This window comes from Falco cherrug, chromosome 3 (assembly GCF_023634085.1).
Source record: "Falco cherrug isolate bFalChe1 chromosome 3, bFalChe1.pri, whole genome shotgun sequence".
NCBI classification, from domain to species: domain Eukaryota; kingdom Metazoa; phylum Chordata; class Aves; order Falconiformes; family Falconidae; genus Falco; species Falco cherrug.
In genome coordinates, this window is record NC_073699.1 from 20435701 (window position 1) to 20442914 (window position 7214).

The window sequence follows — 7214 nt, forward strand, 5'->3', positions numbered from 1 at the left end:
CAGATGTACATTTTTAAATGCCCTCTCTCCCCCACTATCCAATTGCATCCAAAGGTTTTGACTATGGAACATCCGTTTGTGTGACTCAAACTAGTCCCTAGGCCTAACAACAATCCATAGATATTTTTTTTTAATTTATTTTTTGCTGTTAAAAGAACTAAAGAACACAAAGACAGAGGTAATAATTGAGGTAAAGCATAGCTGACTTTTTCTTTATATTTTGTAATTTTTATTAAATAGAATGGTACATACAATGCTTTTTGAAAAGTGGTTTGCCAAGATCAGTCTGTCAACACTTGCACTAATTAAGTGATTTATGAAGTCATGTGCTGAGAGATGGGAGAAGGACTTAGGACTGTATTTTCCAAATTAAAAACAGGGAAAAAAAATTGAATGAAAAATGTAATTGTGATACACTGCCTCTAACATATTTGCCGTGCTTACTTTTTAAAGTTTACCTTCATTAGTTAAGACAATTACACAGTTATATTGTGATATGAATATGCAATGAAACAACTTCTGGAAAAGGTAGCTAGTCTATTTTTTGTGATGTTTTTTTTCTAATGACTTCCTTTGTGCTACAACTATTTCTCTGATACCAGCCCCACAAATGTGGCTTTTTACATCTCTATTTTTAGGCAGGAGCTGTCAGAGTAGTCCAGCTTTGCATCATTATCGGTTGGCATGCCTGATAAGTCATTTTCATTTCCTTGATACTTTTTAGGAGATTTCAGTGCTGTCAGCATTTAGTGAGTTGCTGAGTTGATTCATCTGAAGCTTATTACACATAATGAGGTAAGTGAAAGGGATACATAAGAAGCCAGACTGATGCCATGGCCATTGAACTGTAACTGTTCATGTTTAGGATTGGTCCTGCTCCTCCAAATGTGCAGGAAAGGGAGCAAAACTGAGCAAATGGAACATAGGGAGGTGGGAAAATACCAATATTTCTTGGTCATGTATTTTTCTGTTCATCTCTCGGTATGAAGGTTCCAGAAGGTGATGGAACTGATAAAGGTATGGCAAGTTTAGTGTTTCATGAAGTTATGTTTTCATTCTGCAGTCAAATTAGATCCTTTTAGATTTGTGAAGTAAGATTAATCTATCCTGGTTTATACTTCAGCATCTGAGCTAGCTGTTGAGCTCTTTTCTGGCCAATGCTGAGGAACAGATATAGCTCGATGAGCCTGGAGACACAGCCAGGAGCTAAGCTCCCTTTTCTTAGGCTCTGACAAATGTAGCTCATCCAGATCCATTTAGGGAGGGAGTTCAGCCACACATTATGGTCCATGAGCAGCAGGGAGGCTGAGTTCAACCTGCTGAGAAACTGGAGCCCCAAGCACTAACTTAACTCCTGCACCCACAGCCTCCTCGCAGCTGCAACGAAAGGGCAGCCCACCAGAGAAGTGATGTTATCCTCACATGATGCTCACACAGTAGGAGCCCATCTCACCTCACTGGGCAGGGAGGGTTTGTGTGTTCCTTCTCCCTCAGGCTGCAAGGAGAAGGAAGAATTTCCTGGTCTGCTGCCAAGCAGTGTTCTGGACCCATGAGCGTTACCCAGGATCACAGAACCATTGGAAGACATGTCTAGAGAACATCCAGTCCAACCCCACTCATGTTCATGGAGGGTCAGCTAGAGCAGGTTAAACACAGCCATGTCGAGTCAAGTTATGAGTATCTCCAAGAATGGGGACTCCACAACCTCCCTGGGCAACTTACTCCAGCATCTGACAACCTTCTCAGGGGGGCGTGTGGGGGGCTGTGTGTGTGGGTGTGCATGCAAGAAAGTGTTTTCTTGTGTTCAGATGGAATTTCATGTGTTTCAATTCATACCCGTTGCCTTTTTCATACCCATTGCCTTTTCATCCTGTTGCTTGGTGCAATGAGAGGAGTTTGGCTCCCTTTTCTTCATTCCCTTCTATCAGGTATTTATCCATACGGAAAAGATCTCCCTGAGCCTTCTCTTCTCTAGCTTGAACAAGCCCAGCTCTCTCAGCCTCTCCTCTTTATGAAAGATGCTCCAAGCCCTTAATCATCTCCATGGCCCTTCACTGGACTCACTCCAATAAGTCCATGTCTCTCCTGTACTGGTGAGCCCAGTACTTGACCCAGCATCCAAATGCAGCCTTGCCAGGGCTGAGTAGAGTGGAAGGATTGCCTCCTTCAACCTGCTGGAAATGCTCTTCCCCATGCAGGCTGGGAAGCTGTTTGCCTTCTTTACTGCAAGGGCACAGTGCTGGTTTATGGTCACCTTGGTGTCCAGCATGCCCAGGGCCTTTTCTGCAAAGCTGCTTTCTAGTCAGTCAGCCACCAGTATGTACTGGTACCTGGGGTTATTCCTTCCTAAGGGCAGGAGCTTGCACTTCCCTTTGCTGAACTTCATGAGGTTCCTGTTTTGCCATTTCTCCAGCCTGCTGAGGGTGCTCTGAATGGCAGCACATCCTTCCTGTGTATCAGCCACTCCTCCCAGGTTTTTCTGCAAACTTGTTCAAGGTGCACTCCCCACCATTGACCAGTCCGTTAATAGAGATTAAACAGCATTGGCTCTGATATCAACCCCTGGGGTACATCTCTAGTGACTGGCTTCCAGCCGGACTTCTCGCTGGTTGCAACTTCATGAAGTGCAACCAGGAATTCAGCCAGTTTTTGGTTCATGCCACTGTCCACTTCTCTAGCCCATGCTCCAACAGTGTGTCGATGAGAAAGTTGGGAGAAGGCGTTATTAACATTAAGATAAACAACATTTCAGTTAAAATGCAAAACCCATAATCACCGCTCCCACTTGCTCCCAGACTGCATGCTGAGACTTCATCAGCTGTCCCGAGAGAGAGATGTGTTTGATGGGCAGATCCTGGGAGGCTGCCGACATGGAGGCAGGGTGCTCTGAGCAAAGAGGAAAGACCAGACTTTGTGATGTTTAGATCTACTAGCAGCTGGAAATAGGTAGGCTCAAATATGATATTGGGCTGGCCCAAGCGAGCACAGATTTCTTTTCACCAGATTACACTGCAGTGCAGATTAAGTTGCAGCCCACCAATGGTAAAACATTACACAGCAAACCCCCCATTTTTTACTGAGTAAGCAGAAGTCCTACAGATTCTGGCTGGCTGTGCCAGAAGTAATTTTCTTCAAAATTAAATCCAGGCTGAAATGAACATTTAAACCCAGTAAGAGCTGGAAGCAATACCATGGTGGTCTCTGTAATATATACTTAGAGTAATGAATACAAGAGATGTCTGGAACAAGGACGAATTCCTTTCCAAATAACATGTATCTTAAGCTGTTACCTAAAAGCAGAGCTTCTCGTCTATTTCCTACTGAGCTTCTTGTCTGAGCTCCTACCCTACATACTCGTGAATGCTCCAGTTACACATCTCTGATCGGCCCCAGTCTACTTTCAGCACTTTTCCACTATACGTGGCCATGAGAGTAAAATGCTTGACAAGAGGAACAAGAATAGTTAAATACTGTCCAATGATCCATTTTTCCACCTTGTTGATTAATGCAAAACCCTGAATTTTCAGTTTTTTGAATTTGCAATTTTAGGAAAACCACATCTGTTCATTAGGCTCTGAAAAATAATTACGGAATTGTCTCCTACGATAATACTGCTTGACAACACATAGAGGTGGGGTTTTTTTGCCACTGAATAAATACCCAAACAAAACTCACTTTTAAGATAGCAATTTATATTGTTCATAAATTTTATTCATCTGTTTCTTTTGTTTAGTTTTAAACAGCCTGGTTCTCTTTGCTGGTTTTGTTTTAAGGGATTTGATGTGGATGACAAGGTTCAGAGATGGGTGCTTTGTTCCCCTACACATCTTTAAGCATCACAATTGGAATTTTCAAGAATAGACTCAGTCTTACGGTATTTACTTAAGTATATGTTAAACGTATGAAGTTAGCTTTCCACAAATAAAATGCTAAATTGACCTTAGCAGAAATCTTACAAAAGACAAGTGATACTGAAATTTGTATTTGCCACAGAAAAACCGATTACTGTAAAAAATCATAGCCTGTATTTCAGGGTAATTTTACATAAAATGTGAATGGAGAAAACCAAGAGAAATATTAATATTCTAGTTGTTGCAAACAGCTCAATAAAATTACCCCTACTCAATTACTGAAGAAATTCCGTATGCCTTCCATTTTTACATTTCAGGGGCATTTAAGCAGCTGAAATAACCGTCACTTAATTTTTTTCCAATAAAAATCAGTATACTGGTATTCTCACATTATCAGGTATGAGAATTTACAGCAGTTGAAAACATTTTTTCCAGTTGTGAGGCAATAACAGAGGGGGGCAGTCTTGGACCAGAATCTCCTTTGCGTATTAACAAACCCCTCTCCAGCTTCTGAGCGTCCAAATTCCAGTACTGCATCTGCTAAAACACAACACTTCAATAGCTCCCGTCTGATCTACGTTGTAAGACTCAATAAATTATCAGCTGCAAAGACCTGCATGACTCAGTTTCTGTGCAGAAGGGTTCCACTCAGCCAAAGCCAACCCGTATGAAGCTGCTCTCCAGAGAAGAAGGTGCTGCCATGGGATGGACTGTGGTGCTGCTCAGGATTACTGCTGAAGTCGTAGAGTGGTACCTACCCTCCAAGAGTATGTGTGGCTGTTGTCAATGAGCTGTCTCAAGATTTGCCAAGAGTTGATGGGATAAAGAGAAGAAGGAGGCAAAGTTTTGGTTCTGCTCTGCACATGTTGCAGAACTAGCTCTCTGTGTCTCCTGTGCACCCAGGAAGTGCTTGGACATTTCCCACTGAACATGACTTAAGTACCTTAAATATAAAGCAAAAAATGACAGGATATTACACAGGAGGAAAGCAAGTGTATATACTAGCCTTAAACAAATAGCTGGCAGTAATTATGCTCCAAAGCGATTGATCTGATGACTTAAAGAATTATAGGGTATTGTGACAAAGAATATGAAAGCTGAAAAAAGGAGAGGCAGTAGTTTGCAACCACGAAAAGCAGATAACATCTCAAAAGCTTTGGGGTTAGCCTTCCCCCACCCCCACCACCCACCCCCCCACACCACTCCCCGACTATATTTTATGCAGTTGTACAAGTTTTTGCAGCATCTGGATCTTGCACTGAATATCACCTCAATCCATGTTCTTCACAAAACCCAGGTAAAAATAGGACATTTAGCAACACTCCATCTATGATGTTACACCATTTTCTAGTATTTATTGAGTGAACTGCAGTGACTGACTTCTCATCTCAGGCTTTTTGACAAAGTACTGTAATCCGCATGTCAACTCTTTTTTGCTATTTCCTTTCAATTATCACTGTTTGGGTGCTATTGTAATCTTTAATTTACAGGTGGCATCCTTCATAAATGCTAGTTTAAATGTTCTTGTAGTATTGTCATTGGCCACCATAATGTTCTTTATCATACAGTGCACAGAAGAATGTTTGTCCATGGCCTGTTTAACACAGTGCTTAAGGTAAGTCAGTTTACAACAGGGCCCTGAGGAAAACAGAGCCTTGAAGAGCACAACATTCCTTACAGCACAGTCTTCAGAGATACTGGTGGAGTAGTCTATATTCTTCATTATCTTACACAATTAAAATCTCTGTCCCTAGGTTTGCAGTATTGGAAGGCTAGCTAAAACATCTGCTTCGGGTCACTAGGCATTTAACAACGTTGTTATTATTTTAAATAGTTGATATTAATATTGTTATTGTTATTATTATCATCATCATTATCATTGTTATTGTTGTTGTTGTTATTATTATTATTGTGATTATTCAGCACATGGAAAGCAGTTAGTGCTGTCTGGGACATCAGCCAATCTGTCCCTTCAAAAAAGAGCAGAGTTAGACCTGGAGAATTAGTCCTTAAAATCTGGAAGCTCTGAATGCTTTTGCACTGAGAAGCAAACCTGTGAGTCCTTGTAGTAACAAACCTTATGTTCACATTGCTTCTGCATATGCTGGTTTGTTACAGTCACTATCAGTCTGTGTAAGAGACTTACTGTACAGACAATTGGACAGCAGCTTGATTAGATCAAGATGGATCATGATCCTATTCTATCCTGTTCAATTGTTTTTCCCTGATGCCAGCCAAAGGAATAACTTGCCCCCCTGTCTCCCATATAGCACAGGTAACTAACTCTCCACGGGGACGGGGGGAGTCAGACTATTCTTTGACTGACATTAAACTTTGGAAAACTCCCCCTCTCATCTCCCTGCTCTCCGTTCCTGTTCAGACTGCCAGCCTGGGAAGCCTGGGAAGCTGAGGGGGAGGAGAGTGAGGGTTGGGGAAATGAGTTGTCTTCAGTAAAATAACTGGGTTGGACCTAAAATATGCTGACTGTAGGAGTCTACAAGGGGGACGTCAGTCTATGTAACAATAAAAGCAACTTGGTTGTGATTTGACTGTATTCCACTAAAATCAAGAGTGAAACTCACTTGTAGGGAAGAGGGAAGGTAGCGTCCACGTATTTCAGGGAAAACTATAAGCACCTTCACAATTCCACAAGGTTCAGGCTCAGCTGTTGCACATAGTGGCTCTCCCTGAGCAGTTCTCCACCAGGTCATGCAGAACCATCCAGATGTCTGTCCATTAGCTGCTTCTGTACCGTATCAGTAACGATGCACTTTGTTACTAACATCAGCTGTTAAGCATAAAGGTACATTTCCAAAAATCATGTTTCTGCCCTGCTCTACAGTCTGAAGTTCATTTTCTGTGTGTCGTATCTGCTGATAGGTTCAAAAACTTGGGGAGTTATTGGCTGTACTCTACAGAGAGAAAAAAAAGATGTAACTGGAGGAAGTGAAGAAAAGCTTTCTTTCTCCCATGTGCTACATTCTTCCTGTATTTTATCTTTTAAAAAAATTCCACCCATGGCCTTTTGCCACGTTCAGCAAATATTACAACCGCAAGAGAGGGCAAGTAAGTTCAGATTGCTGTGTGCCTTCTGTTCATTTTCAAAAAAATTTCCTCACATAACTTACAAAATATTTCATAGGATATAAAATTTTCTCAGGAGAGGAACACCGTTGAAGTGCAGTGCCGTGACTTATTTCTGGGTTTACAGAATTAGGTGAGAGCCTAGTGTGACACACTTAACACAGCCCATTAAAATAAGTGCCTGAACAAGACTTGGTGCTTTAGTGATGCTGAATAACTGCCTTGTCTATCAGCAGAACAGCATAATTCTGTATTGGCGGTAGTCACAACGAGCATCCA